Source organism: Protopterus annectens, chromosome 13.part0, assembly GCF_019279795.1.
Source record: "Protopterus annectens isolate FY-2018-M chromosome 13.part0, PAN1.0, whole genome shotgun sequence".
Taxonomy (NCBI): Eukaryota; Metazoa; Chordata; order Ceratodontiformes; family Protopteridae; genus Protopterus; species Protopterus annectens.
Genome location: NC_056747.1, coordinates 797,809,333 through 797,831,324, shown reverse-complemented (window position 1 = coordinate 797,831,324; position 21,992 = coordinate 797,809,333). Strand labels below are relative to the sequence as shown.

The 21,992-nt window shown below is 42.9% G+C and overlaps 1 protein-coding gene across 3 annotated transcripts in view; it reads right to left on the bottom strand.

The window, feature by feature from the left end:
• Positions 1-1,125: 1,125 nt before the first annotated feature.
• TRPV2 (transient receptor potential cation channel subfamily V member 2) overlaps positions 1,126-21,992 on the bottom strand; it is a 1,022,245-nt gene continuing 1,001,378 nt past the window's right edge. For all 3 annotated transcript variants that reach the window (XM_044054526.1, XM_044054527.1, XM_044054525.1), the window contains exon 16: positions 1,126-1,544. The gene's annotated coding sequence lies outside the window, so the exon portion shown is untranslated. The remainder of the gene's footprint in view (positions 1,545-21,992) is intronic.

Below are 21,992 nucleotides of genomic sequence, written 5' to 3'. Positions count from 1 at the left end.
CATTGGTTATTCTGACATAGAGTATCCTGATTAATGTTTAGGTGACAGGTCACCCATGGGGTCCCAAAAGGAAAATTATGAGATTTTCACTTGGCGATTACAGGCGTCTTTAGTCTGATGATAACTTCTGCCAGGACCATGTCTTCTTCAATAATGAATACTGGAAAAGAAGGAGTCTGTCTCTCAGCGTTTTCATGACAGCGATGGATGATTCACTGAAAGAAGTACAAAATGAACTATCTTGCTCTAAGTGAGCAATCTCCAGGTAAATTATCCTTTTATAACATTTATGTTTGGGTGTCAGCATTTCTCTATAAGGACATTTATAAAGCAAGGTCTAAGCCACAAACACAATAATGAAACAAGAGCAAAATGACGAATTTTCACAGTGCAGTGAATGCAATTAAATAAGCGCCGCAATGGAACTGGATATGAACTGCTGAGATGGATACACTTTATTGGAGAAAAACACTCCAAATAAAACAAGCCATTGAATCAATGGAATTAAACAGGAAATTATGGCCATACTCTAGTTTGAAAGGACTGATGAGAGGGTGGCCTGCTTTTCCTTTCATATTAAGTACCTTGGCATCATTGATGAGAAGGTGGATTAATTCAAGGAAAAAATGGGGAACTAATAAGAGACTGCTGAGACATTTTAGCTGTGAGTCTTCCCTACGGATAGGAGGATAGTTTTAAATGATGAATGTCATGCTAAATGAGACCTCCTCTCCAAAAAATAAACAAACGGTATTTTTACAAACCCCATGATTCTGGTGGCATGATATCACTGAAAGTTAAGCTTCTTGATGAAAGGGAAAGGTTGATTTAAAGTGAATGGATCAGTAAGTATGGGTCTTTTAAACAAGGAAACAAGGACTATGATAAACTGTTAATGCTGTCTAAGGTAGGGACGTGGATGGTACTTTGTCTGTGTGAATCTTTTGGTGTTATACAGGTCAGGGCTACACAGTAATGGAGTGAAAGCCCAAGAATGCAAGGATATGAAGGGACCTGCTTAGATGACTTATCCTCTTTTATGTTAGAATAAATAATAATACAAAACACAGTTTTCTGTTTTTTGTTCAGCTGTATTATATAGCAGATTATGTTTATATGGAAGCTATAAATACAATGTCTGATTATTAAAGCATCACAAAGATGCTTCAGAAAGTACTTTGTGTAGTTTTGTAGAATCTAGTTTTGTTAATATTTATTTGATGTGCAAAATTGTACCAAGATAACTGCCAAAGCAAATAATTTCCTGGAGAGACAAATGGAGGAAGAGGGCAAAGTTCACTGTAAGGAATGAGGGACAACAGGAAATTTAAAGTCCTTGCTGGGCAAGTCCTTAAAGTCTGTTTGGATAGTGTTCACTTCCTTTATAATTGAAATACCATGTTCAGCATTTTACAATTTTGCTTTGCTGGTAACATTTCAGGAAATTGTATTCAAAGGCATTTCTTCATCTCTCTGCTTCCTTGTATTTCCTGGATGATTGCCAGATTCACCCGACTGAGTAGTAGCCCACTTCTGGTCATGTGCTGTAGAAGGAATATTAAACAAAAACACATGCAGTCATTTGCCTTTATCATGATAAATATAGTTGTTTAATACCAATAATACTCCCTTACAGAGGATTGAGACCTCTGAAATATTAGCTCTTCCTTTAATAGCCGTTAAGTTACTTGTAATTATTTTTCCCAAAGCCAAGCAGGAAACAGTAGTTTGTGCTGGTGCACCACCCAGTGGCTATCCTTCATAATCCACATGCCTAGCATTGCTTACTAAAATTACCTGAGAAACACAATTCCTGTATATTTTATATATATATATATATATATATATATATATATATATATATATATATGTGTGTGTGTGTGTGTGTGTATGTGTGCAGGCAGGTTTGTGAGGCTGTCAAACCTTGGAGAGTTAGAAACAACTACAATCAATAGGAAGATGTTACAAATGGATTACACACACTAACAGCATTTTGGGATATCATTTTGAAACACTCCTATCTTAGCTACTAAATGTGTTCATTCATTGAATAAACTTTGGTAAGCAGGTAGGCACCTTGGGAATAAAGGTCTTTCTTTACGGATATCCTGGAACTCACAGGAGACTTTACTGATAGTTAACAATAATTATAGATATAATATCTGGCACAGTTTAACAGGATAAAGCACGAAGTATGCTACATGTCCTAGGGTGGAGATTATGTGCATATCTCCGTGTGTGCAGTCATCTGGGAGGTGGAGCTAACTGAAATCTGGAGTTGCATACTGGGTGTGTACTGTCTAGTGGTTACAGATGCAAGTATCTCATTCTGAGAGGGCTAGTCTAAGCTCTTTTATGAGCAGTTTAGAGGAGAGGCCGGAAAGGTATTCCATTCATGTGCATCCCAAAATATTTAACTGTCTGTATGCCTTACTTTGTTCACACACCTCAATAAAGAATACACAGATAATTTTTGTAGACACATCCAAGCAGAACTAGATTCGGATCTGAGAGTGCCTAAAAAGTAGTGAGAGAGAGAAAGAATATGCATGTGTGTGTGTGTGTGTGTGTGTGTGTGTGTGTGTGTGTGTGTGTGTGTGTGTGTGTGTGTGTGTGTGTGTGTGTGTGTGTTTCTATGTGTGCATTTAGAGGCTAGTACACTAACAACCTGTCTCAGCAATTTTAAGTACGTCCGTGTAATCCTTAAAGTAAAAGATATAGTAAGTACATGTAATCCTGAATGAGCTAAATTCACAAGAATGCTAGCTATAGGAAAGAAAGCTTAATATGTTCCATAATATGTTTACTTCTACTCATTTAACAAACACATAAAAATACACAGGATTCCTGTCAGATTTATTTGACATTTTCCTATCTTTAGTCCATGCTGCCTAGGGTCCTATACCTCACTGACTTCCAGAGACTCAACAGTTCGGGACTCTTCAAATGTTCCTGCCTTTGAGGGTAAAATGACAGATATGGACTTTTCTGCCTTTGAGACAGGATGTCCATCCCCTAGTAATATTGCTATTAATTCTCATCTTGAAATTTAGCATGAATGCTGGATGTCAAGACTTTTTGGCTAGATCGCCTTTAATTTAAAACTTCTTAAAGAGTCCTTTTTACTTTAAAAGTTGTAACAGTGGCTCTTTTATACATTTTTTTTTTTATTTAGTAGCTTGGTTAATTTTTTTAAATATATATATATATATATATATATATATATATATATATATATATATATATATGTGTGGATCTACTTCAGTTGACCTAACTTCCATTTGCTTGAAATTCATTTGACTGAGACCAAATCACCTAAACTTCACTTCACCTAAATTTCACTTGACTTAAAACTCATTTCACTGACAATGAGTACTAGCAGTGTGTAGAGCACTGTAAAGCAAGTAAAAGGTATATGCCCTTTTCCCCACTGTAGTGCGACCCTGGGGTAAGAATATATATAGTTAGGGGAGGTGTGGGGGCATAGCCGCCCATGTAGTTTGGTTTCACTGAACAATAGAAAAGTAAACCAGAGAATATAAAATCAAACTAGGTGGGAGACTGTGCCCCCCCCCCCAAGTTTAGATGATTTGGTCTCAGTCAAATCAGTATCAGGCACATGGAAGCTCTGTTCTCATCTGTCCAGCATGTCCAGATAAATGACCCAATTCTGCTGCCCAGTAACCTGTTCCCCTGACATATCAGTGTGATGATCCAAGAAATGTAGGCAGCTTCTACTGACATATAACTGATAGACCTGTACATAGTCAGAGAATGTATATGAAAACAAACCTGTCATTGTAGTATCCCACCCAAAGTGTATGACAGCTAGTCTCAAAATATGTCACATTAACACCTGCATCCTGTCAAGCCGTGACAAGAGTGTGTGCAATAACAGATTGTTAGGTATGTGTATAACATCAACATGGAATCTGGGAGTATGTGTAGAAATCGTCAGGTAATGTTAACTGATTTTCTCAACAGCTATAACAGGTAAGAGGTGTAGAATATACATAAGACACAGTCCACGTAGATACTAATCCACAAATATACCATTGTACAAAGTAAGGGCAGTGGGTAGCATAATAATACATGTAAGGGACAGATCACTGCAGTGACTAAGAAAGTTGTGAATACTACAGGGATATATTACTTGTTAACGGACCTCTCTCTCTCACTCCCACCATATGCCTGACAATAACTTAATTACACACCTCAGTGGGTATGTGTACACTCCAAACTTCTGTTGGGAGATATGTCCTATTGGTTTATACATATTCACATTTGGTTCTATACATGTGCCATGTTAAAATACTTCCATGTTGGTGGCCTGTTGCCATCAATGAAACCTGCATGCTGTTGTAATGGCCACTGTTGTCCCATATATACATGTGTTCTGCTCGCTCTGCAACTGTTGTAAATCTGGTGTCTTGGGTTAATGGGAATACCTATACATGCTGCTATAACTAATCCTGAATGCTGTTGGCTATTACTAACTGATATCTTTCTTAAAACTGCAACACCATGGCTCATATGGGAAGGCCGGTCCCAGCAGACCCACCTGTCCCACCTCAGCTGGCCATGGCACCGGGCACCAGCACATCTGGGTCCCAGCCTGGGACCTCCTCCTCCATTGGCCCTGCACCACCTTTGGGTGGAACCACCGCAGAGGATGGGCCCCCCCCCCCTTGGGAGCAGGGGCAGAGAGGTACCTGTCACCCGCCATCAGGTCCGGGCCATGGTACGTAGCAAGCTCGACAAGGATATTTGAGACAAGCTATGCCAGCTTGAGGGCCGTGTTGCACAATTAGAGGGTGAGCCTACCCCTCCTACCCAGCCCCCAGCACAGCCACCTTTGGGGCCGTGAAGGTACAGTGGTGACTGCCCATGGGTGGGGACCTCAGTCCCACTGTTTCCATTTGGGGGCTCATGGGCTTGCGACTTCCAAACACCCCTCCTCGTCCAAGGTGTTTACCCCCCACATGTGTCATATACCACCACTGTATGCATCTTGTTTGTCTTGTCTGTTAACCTACCCAACCTACCTCCCCAAATATACCTATTACCCCTCCCCAACATCCCACTCTCACCTGAAAAAAAAGGAAATCTGTTTCACAAAACAAAATCTTGCTCCATACATAGCTGTCCATTTTGCATGTGTCCACTGGACACATGTACTCCAGTCTAATTGGCATCACAACAAATTATTGTTGTCCTCACCCCTCCCCCCAAGGTGTTTGAGTGTCCAAATCTACCTCCAAATTCAGTGTATATGCACAGCTGTAGCTGTAGAAGAAATGGGCAGCTATGGACCTTCCCTACACCCTTCCTGCACATCCCCAGATATTTTCCTTACTGTCTTTCCCTCTTTGTGGCCCTTTTTTTACCACTGTCCTGTCAACCCCTTTTTCTTTTCTTTTTAAGGAATTAGCGCGGGGGTAAGCAAGAATAAGCACTTTTAAGCAGCAGTAAGCGGGTCTAAGCCTGTTTGTGCGGGGGTAAGCTATGCCTACACACGTTAAGCAATTTAGAAGCTAACTGAGTGTAGGAACCTGTAACCAGAAGTTAGCAGTGCTTACCTCTGTGCAAACCCACCTACAACTGCTTTAAAGTGCCTTAATCACTCTGTATCCAATGGCCTGTGTTCTTCCCAGCAACAAAATAAACAGCCTCTGCAAGGCTAAAACCCAGGACAATGCACACCATACACAAAGTGATTTACCACTAAGCCATGCCAGATATACATAAATATGATGTTTTCAGAAACATAACATCCAGCCCAGTCATGCAACAGTACAGAGAATGTATACCAACATCTAGATGTATGTGTGTGTGTAAATATATTAATATCTAAACAGATGCAACATATCTATATAAGTATGTATATATATATATATATATATATATATATATATATATATATATACATATATATATATATATGTATATTCAGAAATATATACATATGTATATATATATATATATATATATATATATATATATATATATATATATATATATATGTAAATATATATGAATATATATACATGCAAATGCCGACATCTACACATATATATGTCAACGGAACCACTACTAAATCCCGAAATCCCAAACTACCGATGCCCAAAATCCCGAGACCAAATACCCGAAACACTAAAATACCAAAACATCAAAACTGTGAAATTCAGACTACCGAAAACTACAATCAACATACACCACACACTTACACATACACACACCATCCCCCAGAACACAAACACACAAGCCTAAACTACAGACATGGGTGTATGCCCCCCACACCCCCCATACTTAAATATTCTAACTCCAAGGTCGCACTACATACATAAACACACGAAACACGACCACACAACTACATTCTCCTCGCACACACACATCACAGTCACAACACACACTTACACACTAAACCCTAAACAACATATTTAATCATAGATACTTACCTGACCTTCCATTATACCACAACACCAGAAGTGTGAATGTCAAACTCCCGATGATCGGGATTTTGAAATTTGTGCTTCTGGTCTTTCGGTAATTATGGGTTTCGGCTATATAGTCTCGAAAGTTTGAAATTCGGTATTTCAAACTTTTGAGATTATGTAGTGATCCCATGTCATCACCTATATGTCCACATATACACAGCAAGTTACATATATGTATGCAGATATATATCTCCGTAGGTATGTATGGACATAGTTATAAATATGTAAGCAAATATATATACCTATATAGGTATATATGGCCATACATCTGTAGATAGCAATGGTAGATTAACAAAAACATATATGTCCACATGCACCGTTAATGGGGTTGAGAGGCCCCAAACAATATACGTCTTGTATGGATTGGCATACCCCACCCTACAGCTAAACACATCCACCCCACAATACACTACCAAGTTTATTGTATTTAATTTGTGTTATTTAAATGGGGATTTAAATTATTTTTCTTTTATTCTTTATTTGTTAATATTTCATTCCCCTCTCCCTCACCCACTAGGCGGGCCGACCATTACAGGCCCATTCAACCCAGCCTCTCCTCGAACCATATTTTCTTTACCCACAGTCCCCCCACTACACACATGCAGCCATCATCCCTTCTCTGGTTACCGGCCCATAGCAATCACACCACCTCACTTTGCCCACCCTCCACTCCTCCTCCCCTCGGGACTCATCTTGTACATTGTCTCGACCCAAGTATCTTCAGTCTTCCACATGCTATAGTCCATGCACATATGAACACAGCCATGCTTACCTGTGGAGACATGGGGTTACCGCAAAGAAAGTCATCCAATTTTTGGGTCGTCCCGCATGGGACGAATGTTTTTTGGTAATAACAATAGACTTCACGGGTGACTTTGTTTACACCAATGGTTTTATTTTTAGGTATTGCAAAGCATACGTGGTACACAAGGTTGCCCAGTATGCACATGATACCTGATAGGAACGTCTAATTCAGGTATATGGGAAACACACGACCCTTGTATACACATGGCACTACAGGTACCCCTCCTGATAACTAAATTATATTCTAATGAAGATGCACAGAGCACCTTGCAGGACTACTGGTAACTGAATCACTTCTTTATTATAATGATAATGAAGATGCACACTGCACCTTGCAGGACCACTGGTCTCACAATATTATTGGTTCAAAACTGTGGTGGTAATTTAAATAAACAGCACGAGATATTGTATTTAAACAATGATAAAATGGTTGCGTTTAATAATGAAACATGTCTTTCTGCAGAAGTCTGGATAATAAAGAAAACAAAAGTGCTAAATAATACAGGAGTCTCGGGTGTTTTCTCTTCAAGTCATTTTGAATTTGTTTGGAATGCTTATGTGCTGCAGAATTTGTTTGTTTTTAGTGATAATTATCTGCATTTTTTCATGTGGTCTGGTAACACACACACACACACACACACACATATATATATATATATATATATATATATATATAAGCCACGGTGGTGCAGAGGTAGCATTGTTGCCTCACAGCAAGAGGTTCTCCCGTTCGATTCTCAGCTAGTGTGCGGGGAGTGCCTTCTGTGTGGAGTCTGCATGTCCTCCCCACGGGTAGAGTGGTGTTCCAAAAGACATGCATGAATAGGCGTGCGTTCATTGAAGGTTGGGCGTCGAGCTGGCAACTCGGCACCGTGAAAATCTACTGCCAATCATTAGCGGACCGGAGTTCCGCTGTGGCGACCCCTAACCAGGAAAAGCCGAAAGACAACAACAACAACATATATATAGATATACATATGACTACACATACACACGCAGACATATGTACAGTAAGATACTTATGTAGTAGGCGCACACAATATGGTACACCCACTATGCGCACAGTGAACACCCTAACAACTGGACACTGGATGACCCACCCGTACAAATGACATTCGTTGCCTGCAACATATACCCACAGAGTGGTCATAGGATAAACACCACACACAGGTTTGCAGAAATGGAATACCTTTATTTGTGTACTATTACAGAATTACATGCTATGTCATATAGCTGTTCAGACACTGACATCCATATCAACAGAGTAGTGCAACTGTGAAACAGTTATACTAATACAGTAGTCTGGAAAGGTCCACAACTGTTGCTGTCCAGGCCACACCCTTCAAATCGTACATTAGTAAGGACAGACTGGGGCACAGGATACCACACAATCAACAATAAGTGATTGCAGGTGTATAGTCCAGCAGCCCTTATCTACACACTGTACACAATCTCTAGGTGGTAAAGTCTTCAGCTGACCAAATGGGATGTAACTGTTACATAACTGGGCATAACTGACACCATCACAGGCACACTGGCACGCAGAACAGTAGTTTGTATGGCAGGAGGCAGTAGGCCTGCAGTAACCCACTTTATGTAAGTAATGTCAAGATAGGTGACATGTATGGTACTGTACATCCAGTCATGGCACCTCTGTACCAGCAGTTATGTGTCAGGACAGACAGAGGTTTGTGAATGCATAACCTATGGGGCCGAATGTATACCAGTCGTTATGTGTTATACCCATCTACATGGCTGTTAACATCCATATTGTCAGGCTTGGTCCACATGTTCTGCACTAAGGAGTTCTGTGAATACCTCTGGACTGTACAGAGTGTGTCAGAATGTCCACATTGCACCCATGATACCCCCAAATGTTGTAACAGCCTGGTGCATCCCCCCCCAGACTCATTAATACAGGGCCATATACCACTGTTACATACACTGACCTCTGGAGTGCATATGGGCACACATGTGCTGTGTAGGTGAAGGCCACACATATATGGCCCCAGCCCCACCATATGTGTGGGGGATACAACAGCAGTGTACTGCTGCTAGGCATGGCAGCGTGGTATACGTATATGCGCATATGTATCTCTATCTGTATATGTGTAGATATATACTGCTCTGTATATGTATATATCTGGGTGTGTAAATGCATATATATGTACATATACACATCCATCTATATATGTCGATATGTACATGTGTAATTATCTATATAGATATCTGGATAATCCTGTGTACATATATATTCACCATATGTCCTGAGCATGGGGTGTAGCCCTACCCCAGCCCCTATAGTCCCACCTTCATAGTGCAAGGGGATGTTAGGCATGTATAGCAGGTATATTAGCAGACTACAGCTACTGTAATAGGGATTGTCTTCACAGACATGGTGTGTGTGGGAGGTTACATCTGCTTTTCACATGTGCGCCATTGGCTACTGACAGACATCCTAAGGACATCAGAGTTCAGTACCGCTGCAAGCTCGTAATGCTCCTGTGGACAACAGCAGAGCTATTGGCCAATAGATGTGGACATTCTGACACACTCTGTACAGTCCAGAAGTATTCACAGAACTCCTTAGTGCAGAACATGTGGACCAAGCCTGACAATATGGATGTTAACAGCCATGTAGATGGGTATAACTCATAATGACTGGTATACATTCGGCCCCATAGGTTATGCATTCACACACCTCTGTCTGTCCTGACACATAACTGCTGGTACAGAGGTGTCATGGCCACATACTACCCACGAGATATTGGCATACATCTTTACAGCATCCCACCTCTCTGTCTGACATACACGACTGTTAAGGGAGGCCCGGCAGCAGTACATCTGGAAAGCATCTGGACATGACACCTCGCTGGGTAAGTACACTAAGCTGCTAGGCATGTAACAAAGCACTGTGCAGGCTACAGGCAGACTGGCTCAACACTGGCCTACATCTCCTATGGGGGAATGCACATGTACCTGCATATATAGCAGGCTCTAGAGGCATGTCACAGCACAGGTTAAGATACACCTGTGTGAAAGTGCATAACCACAACCAATGTGAACACTGCCACAGCCACATATGGTAAGCTAGCATAATATTACAGTATATGGACTATCTGTTCAATACCATCCTCATATGTGACACTCACACACTGACCCTACATATACTGGGCCACTACACAGTGTGGTCTGATGCCCATCTGTGGTATGGGACATATGTGTGTATGGCCCTACAAACATGTAAGCCAATATGGTAACATACAGTGGAGCAGCATGTAACATCAGATTGGATGGGACCTAGGACAATGACATCTACCACAGTCTGTACACAGGCCAAGGTACATATTAACATTACACACACTGTCTGCATTCACCATAAGTACACAGACCCCAATACTGTACAAACAACCACAAAATGTCCAGGTCATGTCATCAAATATACCCCCTACTGTACATAACATGTGTAGTAGTCTGATATCTCACTGGCTTGTTATCAGATATGATGACACTAATGATGGTGTACAACACATGCGCACCTCTTAATGCATGACATATGTACAAAGGTTGACATAGTTGTGGCTGGAAGCACATACACAGGGCCAATATTGACATATTGCTGTGATAACCTCATACATTTACTGTTGTAACAGGGTTTGTTGCAACATATGTCCTATGAGAGTTATGAGGTCAGTAATTGTCATGGCTTTCACCATCTACAGACTGCAATTCCCACATTGTCTTCTGCAGTTCACAGATGGGTGCTCTGTGGGTAACACATGACACCAAAGGCACAACACACTGCCCAGTCTGCAGATGACCCTACAGATGGGGATTCCTGATAAACATAGAACTGACATGGCAGGTATTAAAACATGTAGGACAGCCATATCCACACACACACACACACACACACACACACACACACACACACACACACACACACACACACACACTGTTAAACCAATATTACTCCAAATGCAGTATAGCAGCACTTACAGTCTGTAGTCAGGTCTGGCACATCCCCCTCCTGTGTGTTGCCCTGTTTCCACAGTGTATGTTGTTAGAGGTAAGTCTCCAATCCATCCGAGATGCTGTTTGCCAAACAACAGCTCTAGTTCCTGCTCACAGTGAATGAAAAGGGCCAACACCAACATGATGTTCCTTGATACTGGAGTGGGTTTCCTTGCAATTGGCTATTGGAATGTTACCATAGCTGTTCCACATACAATTAGCTAGGGAAGGGCTGCAATTCGTGCAGAGGCCATCAGCTGATCATGAGCATCACTTAAAATGCACATGCTGCTGCCTAAGAAAAGTAGGTGTAGGTCTCCTCATCCACCAGTGAGGGAGTGAGAAAGGTAGACAGAGGCATTGAGAAGTCAGGGAGTGGTGGGAGAGTAAAACCTAAGCATGTTTGTGTCACACACCTACCAGCACAGGGTATCAAACCCCTGACGACTATGTAGTGCTATCACAGCCCTATGCAGTTATTGGATGTGCCACATAGGTTACCTGTTGTGGAGTCCTCAGAACATATATGTGATGGTGAGTGACATCTGCAACAGGGATATGGTAGCTATACGGTAGGTGAAGTACATGTGCCTGTCCGCATGAACAGGTGCCAGTGTCAACACAGCCACACTCTCACAGGAATGCACACACATTGGCACACTTGGCAGGGCCAGGGATACAGCTCATCACTAGTGAGAGTGCCACAACACATTACTGTGCAGGTATCACATGCACCACATGGGTCATATGGAGGTTCTGTGGGCAAAAGGTATGGGGAGGTGTTTGGCATCAGACAGCATGCATCAGTATGCCACTGGGGGTTGTAGTGAGTGTGGATGCGATCATACGCATCATACAACACACAAACAAACACACAGGGTGCCAGTACTGACATGCATGGGTGCATTTATGCATGGGTATGTGGTGGGTGACTGTGCCAGATGGCTATACAAGGCTAGGTGATTGGTATACCTTGGCATCAGGCCACATGACAATGGTCTGCATTGTGGCTCAGGGCTGTGGTTTCTGCATTTGTCCACACAGGTGGGTATTGTATCCACCATCCAGTCACCTGGGTGACTATTGCGTGTGGCCAATGCTGTGCATCGCTTGCCATGTATGTGTTCTGTAGTCCATGACATGGACAGTGTCTGGGATGTGCACACCTCCCCACATGCATGTACAGTGACATGTGGAACTGTACCTGGAGTGTCGGGCCCATGTTGTGTGCACAGATTATCATCAGATGTGCCAGTCTTGGGCACCTGTGCCAGGAACTGGTAATGGACAGCAGGTTACCCCTGCACCTACATTGAGAGCATGCTAACTCCATTGCCTGGTGTGAGTGGCATCTGTCCATACAGGGCATGTTTTCAGGCATGGTATGTCCTTTGTGGGTCACGTGGTGGCACCACAGGTGTTCCAGGTGTCCAGTGGGGAACATGGGGAAGGTGCACTGTCTGCATGTATGTGTTTATTGGACAGATGGACAGGGTGCCATGCCCTCTGTAGGTCACTGCATTCACTCTATAGTTACTATCAGTCGCCAATATGCAGTGTACTATGGGTTCCTATTAGATTGTCGAAACTCCGTTTACACGAATACAAAATCATCGACACGTATTACGTGAAATACATACTTGTTGAACGTGCAAACAGCAAAATTCATATAGCTCCATAAGGTAAGTGTGCGATAGTTACAGACCTTAGGGTTAGGGTGCGGGTTAAGGTAAGTGTATAGATAGGTAATGTGTGTAAGATTTAGTGTAGTGTTAGAAGTAGGGTTTTGTTAAATGTATTTATGTGTATTATTTATTTTGTTTGGGTATATCTCCGTAGGGGAAGTGTGTGGGAGTTACGGACCTTAGGGTTAGGGAGAGGTTAAGGGTAGTGCATAGATAGTTGTGTATGTGGGGTTTAGTGTAGGGTTAGAAGTTGAGTTTTGGTGCTTTACTTTAGGGTTAAGAGTAGGGTTTGGTTAGTGTATGTATGTGGTTTATTTATTTTGTTTGGGTAGGTAGTATGTAGCGGGTGGTGGGGTTGGCCGACTATGAACGTTCGATATTTTAAAGTTTGCGGTTTAGTGCATTCGGTATTTTTGCAGTTCGAGTAATACGTGTCACTGTTTTGGTATTTGATGTAATGGATTTTCGTTGTTTTACTACAGACCCGTGTACTACACACATATTGGCTGTTGCCTTGGCGTGTGTGTGTGTGTGTGTGTGTGTGTGTGTGTGTGTGTGTGTGTGTGTGTGTGTGTATGAGACATGGGGTGAGAGTGTGCTCTGGGTAATACTGGGGTTGCTAACTGTAATTGCCTGGCCTTGATGTCACATGTATGGATATAGACTTGAACCCCAGCCTCTCGGCTATTTCACATCTGTTATCCCTGTACAGTGGACATTGTGATATATACTAGGGCCACCATATAAGAAATTTGCATAACCTGCTCCACATTGGGCCCAGGTGTCACACACTCACACCCACCTCCACACAGGATACGCGTTACAAACACACACACATGCCTGGCATGTCTGGGAGTAAAACCCCTACCTAACTAGTTTATTACACTACAGCACTACGTAGGTATAGTACAAACCACAGAGATTACTGGAGTACTCCTTCCCCAAAGGTGTATATCACATTGGCTGACATCAGCAGGATAGCCAAAGAAGGGCATTCGACATGTACTGAGTGTGACTAGCCTAAAATGCATTGCACCCAACAGTGACATTGGAACACACACAAAATATCCACAACCGACTTGTGTGGGTATAGAACCCCTAACAGAGGTCTATATCACACTACAGCATGGGGCTGTTATAGGACGCACCATGGGGATTACTGGAGAACTCCTTTCCCAAAAGTGTATATTACATTGGCTGACATCAGCAGGAATGCCAAAGTAGAGCATTTGACATGTACTGAGTGTGACTAGCCTAAAATGCATTGCACACTACACAAACATTGAAACACACACAAAACATCCAGACCTGCCATGGGTGGGAATAGAACCCTACCAGAGTTCTACATCACACTACTGCAGTACGCAGGTATGGCATGCACTATGGTGATTACTGGACTACAGCCTTCCAGAGGTGTATTTCTGGGTGGATGACATCAGCAGCCTTGCCAAAGATGAGCATTTGACTTGTAGGGTGTGTGACTACCCTAAAAAGCATTGCTCCCTACACAGACAGAGTCAGACAGACACACACACACATGCCATGTCTGAGAGTAGAACACCTACCTAACTACTTTATCACAGTGCAGCAGTTCACAATTATAGGACGTGCTATGGAGATTACTGGGCTAAAATTTTCCCAGAGGTGTTTTTCTAGGTGGATGACATCAGCTGCCTTACCAAAGTAGTGCATTCAAATTGTAGGGGGTGTAACTACCCTAAAAAGCATTGCTTTCTACACAGCCAGACACACACACAGTTGCCAAAGCTGGGATTAGAACTACCTAACTACTTTATCACACTAGAGCAGTTTGCAGTTACAGGACACGTTACAGAGATTACTGGGATGCAGTCTTCCCAGAGGTGTATTACTAGGTGGATGACATCAGCAGCCTTACCAAAGAAGAGCATTTAAATTGTAGGGGTGTGACTACCATAAAAAGCATTGCTTTCTACACAGGCACACACACACACACACACACACACACACACACACACACACACACACACACACACACACACACACACACTTGCCAAGGCTGGGGTTAGAACTCCTACCCAACTAGTTTATCACACTACAGCAGTACACAGTTACAGCATGTGCTACAGAGATTACTGAGATACAGCTCTCCCAAAGGTGTATTTCACAGTGGATGACCTCAGCAGGCTTGTCATAGTGGGGCTATGGGGAGGGCAGTGTTTGTGCATGGTCCATACCCATTCATCTAGGGGTTGACACGCCACATGCGTGCACAACCTGGGTCATATTTCACAGGTTTGTGTATGCAGCTGCTAGATGACTACTTCCTTGCACAGTCATGTTGCACAGCTGGCACGTCCACCACATACTCTGTAATGCTGACAGATACCGGTGGCTAGTATCTGCAGTGAGTGACATCGGACCCTTGTGTGGTTATGGCCCTTTGCCTGTGTACTGGGTTGGACTGGCTTGGATGGCTCCTTGTCACAGTCACCCTCTTCCACACATCTATGTATGTCTACCTTTGGCTTATCATAGTGTGTTGTCCTTACATATATGCCTGTTGTCCTATCCACTGTGTGTGCAAAGCATGAGTGGGGCATACTGAGGAGTGTCTGCGCTAACATCTGCAGCTGCCAGATATGTCTGGTCCACTGGTGTTTGCAGACATGGCTTTCTTGTGTTTGTGTGTGAGCATGCCCAGTATGATCTTTCAGTATGTTGTTGACTGACATTGCCTTCATTTCTCTAAATGTGTGGGCATGCCCAGTATGGCCATCTGTACTGAATGTGTGGATCAAGTCCAGGTTGTTTGTACTGCAGTGCTGACCTTTGTGTTGTACACCTACAGGTAGCATGCTGTCTCTGCAGGGTATCTGTCGATCATTTGGCATGGACTGTTACTACATTTCTACATAGGATGGAGGTGGGCACACCTGACTATTTCTACATTTCTACACAGGATTGGAGGGGGCACACCTGACTGTGACTACATTTCTACATAGGATGGGGGGGCACACCTGACACTTGTACACATTTGCTAGGACTGTACTGGTATGTCGGGTACTCCATTTCAGTCTGTTGTCTTACCTATCATGCTGACTAGAGGCATACCAGTGTACTACAGATCTTAGCTTTTAATTACCTACATATTAGTTTCTGACTTCCTACCCATCAGAACTGACATCCCACTGCCTGACCTGCTGTAGTCTGTCTGTGTAGGTCTGGGGGGAGGTTACCCATAGGCCTCATTCAGAGGCCATAGCACCGACTTTGTTTGTGTTTGTCTACACCTGTCCAGCTGTTGTTGAGTATGTGACCCACCTGACTGGCGTGTGTGAGTCACTTACCTTCTGGGTGTCCCAGTATTGAGGGTGGTGCTGCAGGGCTGCCTATGTCGGATGAACATAGTACACTCCCTACACATGGTTAGGTACAGGTTGTGTAATGTATGGCATCCCTTTTAATGTATGTGAGTCAGAGGGAGGTGTTATTCCCTGGGTCCCTCCTGTGTCAGTGTATGTGCTATGCATTGCCTCTTTGCCAAGGCCAGGGCATACTGGGCACACCTTCTTTTGCCTACTGGGGCCGGCTCAGGTTGTTCCTTCTCCGAGTCACTCTGTGCATGTGCAGGCCTTGGCAATGTTGGGGGGCTGTGTGGCCCTCTCCCATGCTGTTCCTGCTGCAGCTGTTTCCGCAGGATCATATTGTGTAGCATGGCACATATAATGACAATTTGGGTTCATGCAGCTGGTGAGTATTGCAAGACTCCACCGGATGTGTCCAGGCACTGGAACCATGACTTGAGCATCCCAAACACATGCTCTATTATAATTATGGTCTGTGCGTGTGCCTCATTATGGAGTAATTGTTCGGGTGTGTGTGTGCATTTCTGATGGGTGCCATCAGCCATGGCTCCAGTGCGTATCCAGCATCCCCACTAGGTGACCGTCAGGGATGTCCCCATTGGCAAATCTCTGGTACAGCTGTGTCAGATGCCAGATGTGAAAATTGTGATAGCTTCCAGGGCAGCCAGCACACACATTCATTATTATGTCCTGGGAATCGCACATGACCTGGCAGTTGATGGAGGGGAAGCCATTACGGTTGATGTAGACCCTACCCTGCTCACCGGGTGGTGCTTTGATGCATATGTGAGTGCAGTCTATAGCACCCACTATCTCAGTGTATTCTGCTATTTGGTGGAACAGTTGCATATTGCTGGTCAATGCCTCACGGGTGTTGGGGAAATATACATGCTCACCGGCATGTGCTGACATGGCATCCAGGAACTGGTGGAATACCCTGGATGCTGATGCCTGTGAAATCCCCATCATATCCCCAGTTGGCCTTTGGAAGGTACCTGTAGCTAGTATTCTTAGGCCTACACATACCTTGGTATCCACTGGGATGGGTTCCCCTCTGTTAGTTCTGTGTGTGAGGCATGGCCGGCACAGCTCAGCTATTTGCTGTAGGAGGTCCCTGTCCACCCTATAGTGCTCCACTATCTCCAGCTCATGTAGTCCCTGGTAGGTTACCCTGGGTCTGTACACTATTTTCCGTCCCCTCACTGTGGGTTGGTTGACAGCATTCACATCCTCACCACCCTCAGCCTCTTCCACAAGTTGTATGATAGCTATTGCAGCCCCGATCAGTTTGCTGTTGTGAGTGTTAAAATTTCCCTGCTTGTTTACACTGGTGGTGTAGAGTGTGGGAAAATCAGAGGGGAAGGTGTTTGCATAGTTTATAGTAGTGTTCTGGGCTGGGCTGGTCTGCTGCCTGTGTAATTGGCTGATTCTGATACATTTCACCTGCCAGCTAAGCTAGTACTCCTTGACTACCTTCCTACTGCTGTTTTCCCTTCCCACCACCTTCCTGTTTAAGCCCGGGGGCGCACCGCGCAAACAGAGTGCTCAAATGTGCACAGTGCTGCTATTTCCTGGTTTAACCTCTTTTTTTCTTCCTGTAAAATCCAGTGCACGGCGCACACACCCGCTTAGGCTTTGTAAAGAATGCTAAGCAAGTTTAGACACACCCCCTAGCTTAGTTGTGCTAAGCTAGGAGCATACCCGAGCCACAAGGCTCCAATCCACTTACAGTATGCCTGACTGCCCCCCCCCCCCCATGATATCACCTACCTCCTAGGCTTACACCAAGCTATTCCTACTCTTACACTGTTGGGACCTGACTCACATGCTGGGGAAGACTGGATTCACTATCCTTCCCCTCATTTGCATAGGGTTGCTTGCTAATGCATAGTTACATGTCTCTCACTGAGCCTCCCCCCTTAGCAACCACTACTCACTGGCCAGGTTGTCTTCTGCCTGCCATTGACTTGTATGGCAGAATAGTGATTTTTAGTTAGACTGCTTATTTTAGGTCTGTTTTATTGTTTCCCCCCCGATCCCATTTGCTCGCCACTGCCCTACGCTTAAACAGCCGCGTTCGGCTAAAAAAATTAAAAGTTGATTTTTGTATTTTTTTTGTTTGCAATGCCAATGGCCTTATACTTGGCCATTGGCATGCTTACTTCATGATATGCAGCCTTTATTTGTGGCTATCACAGCTCCGTTTTGGATTTTGCAGAAATTTACTCGGTTACTAACCAAGCACATTTCTGCAGATAGCACTAGTCCTGGACAGATTGCAAAATCACCTCATTTGCATAGATTTCTCCTGCATATGGGGTGATTTGCATACCAGGGCTTAATCTGTGCAGATTAGTGCAGGAGTGCTCGTGCATGCCCCTGCAGGCTGTTCCTGGATCGCAAGGCAGATATATGGCCTGCTCGAGCTCCTGCACCGATCTTGCACTCTGTGCAAGCTTTTGAGAATCTGGGGATTTATCATAGAATTTGATGAGATTTGTGCTTGAATGCTGATATATTGGTATCAGTGGGTTTAGGAAGTTTCAGGGAGAAGGTTACTAGCTTGTGGTTTAACTTAACCAGAGAAGGAGTTACCAGGCTTGTGGTTTGACTTAACCAGAGAAGGAGTTACCAGAAGATTTGCACATGATGAAGCTATATTCGTAAGTACTAGGGAATATTTTGTCCTCTAGCTGGGTTGACAGCAATCTGGTCCACAGAGTTTTTATTTATTAGATCTGAAAACATCTGAGCATGTCCTACAGTGGAGGTGTAGGTATTCTAGGTTATTGTGGTGTAGTTAAAGTCTTCATACAGCATTCATCCATTATGTTTAAAAACCTTACACAAACTTCAAAGAACATGGAAGACATTCTGTAACAGACGATAAACTAACAGTTTATTTTGTGTAATTTGGAGTGCAACAAGTTCCAGTGTGTTGGGTCTCTGGGAATCTGTCTAGAGATAATATTGGCTCTAACAAATATGAATATGACCCCACAGTTACTATTGGGCCTGAAGGTATGATAGGCACAAAACACATGTATTGGGGGAATGCTTTCTGTGCATTTAAATCAGGTTTCAGTGATTGCACATACATGGATGTCTTCAAAAGGTCAAGCAGCTTGTTGTTTGTGTCTTCTGTCACTGTGCAGCACCACCACCTTAATTTGATCTTATTTAGGTTTTTATACATTGTCTGCATTGGAATGTTCATTAGCTTGACTTTGCCTAAAAAAAGCACTATGGGGGCATCAAGGGCTTTAGTATGTATGTGGAAGCCTTTGACTGAGAGGTGTAAAACATCCTTTATAAAGCAAGTAGTACTGTCAAGTATCTTATTCCATACTGACACACAGTGGATTTCCCTAGAATGACATAAATTATTCAGCCATTTTTTGAAGCCAGGCAACTTTTCTTTGTACTTGAGCGTTATTCTTGGAGAAGGAATGTTTCTGCTCAGTATCAGAGAATTGCATTTGTGATATGCATGAAGAGCTCTGTCATGTCTTTTTGCATATCCTGCATGTTTTTTTGCTCATGTGGTTTGGCCTTACATGTACAATTTTCATGTCATAGTTACATTTGTCTAGTGCAAGGAACCTAATGGCCCTTGAGACATCTGACATCTTGGCACCCAAAAGACATCTCATTGTTACCCTGTGTTTTACAAGCTTAGTGAGTAGGGAACCAATAATCTCTCTATGGAGTCACTAATCGCTATAACATTTTTGTTTGTTGAGTGGTCAGGTGTACTAGATTTGAGACTTGGTGACACCTTGTTAAAGGTGTGTTGGATGTGAGATGATATTTGATTTTTGCTGAGACCTAATCTTTCTGGGTCCAGAAAGGTTTGGTAAGGAATTTTTACAGCATCCACATATTTCATTATGTTTTTGTCAAGGTAAGGGTCAAGAGTGTGGTGTATTTGTGTGAAACTCAAAAATCATCTTCTTTGTGGAAATTAGGCCGTTGGTAGATTGTGACCATCTTGTCAGGGATTTGAGAACTAATGTAGACAGTGACTTGGCCTTTGACCATCACATGTCTACTTTAGTAAGGAAATCATTCTAGACTGCACAACCTAAAAGCAAACATATGGCATCTAGGTCCAAAAATATTATTGTTCAATTGTACTCTGCCATCAGTAGATCAGTCATTGAGTACAGTGGACCCTTTGGTATGTACCTGACCAGACATAGGCAACAACCGGAGCATCCACAGAAGTTCCTCCCATGAAGACTACATGGTGTAGAGAGCATGTCCTACCCAGACCATCCCAAAGCCTTTCTTTGTACTCAATCTCCTACAGACTGGCATTCAAAACATCCCCTGATCCAGCCCTTATGGACCTGTTGCACATCCACTAAATAAATAACATTATAAATAGCTAACCCAGGGACCTAAACCCCACCTGAAACATAAATAAGATATATTGGAGGGACAGGTATGTGTCCCAGAGACCACCCCTTCTCTGAAACAGGCTTCCCATCCATGTGAAGCAGAGTTCCTCCCTGCACTTATTCAAGCTCAACTTGGATCAGTCAATGAGTAATTGCAAACTTATCCCTGGTCTGACAACTATCCTTATTAGAAAGAGAAAGCTCGACCACTCATACCCAAGCTATACCTCTTATAAAGTGAGCAATATCAATCCTGTCAAATACATTTGAGAAGCATGGCTAAGCTCGAAAAGACCCTTTAGGATCATTAGCTTAATAAGCACCTAGGTATCTATGAACCTATATCTCTTAAAACTATTTGTATATCTCACAAACAGAGTTACTTTTGATTAGTAAGGGGCGCTGCTTAAGGATACCTAACATCAGAATTATACCTGGAAATGAAATTAATTGTCAAACAAATATGCAGCAACATACTCAATGCTTATCATAAACAATGATCATTATGGCTGAGGACAAGCTGCAAGTGGTAACAAACTTGTGTATGTAATTCCTCCTAATTACTATGACCTGTGATTACTTTGTTATGCACTGACATCAGCTCATTTCATGACACTGAAACCAAGATGTTCACTTATCTTCAGATGTCTGTTCAACTCTGAAGCAGTCACACAGGTTATCATCTTGTGGAAGGAGTGGCCATTGACTGGACATGTGCTTTGGTCAGAACAGATAGCTACAACTAGATTTATCTACTTATCTAGTTCACATAAATTTGGAAAAAAGTAATAAAATGCATAGGGAGTCAGACATACTGACTCGTGGAAAACACCAGCTGCTCCAGGGATATTTTATTCTTTCTTGGTGTTGCACCTATTAGTGCTCTCTTGGTCAAAGCCAAAGTGTCAGATGAATATCTGTTTATGCTGCTGACAAAAGATAAAATTCAGCCATATATTTTTGTAACTGAGCTTGCAGAATGCTTGGAGCTGCTTCTCTCTTTTGTTGTCAGTGTGTCTTTCATCAAATGAAATACAGTTTAAACAGCATGTGTTCAGCACTCCAGGCACTGCTGCAATGTGAGTGCTCATTTTTGATGCCAATGACTCAGGTTTGCTTAGTGAGCCAGGTGTCAAGGTCTGGCTAGGGTCTATATTAGAACATCGAAGTTTCAAAACTTCGAATGTTCTAATATCGACCCCTATTCAGCAAAAACTGAAAACATCGAACATACAGAACAGC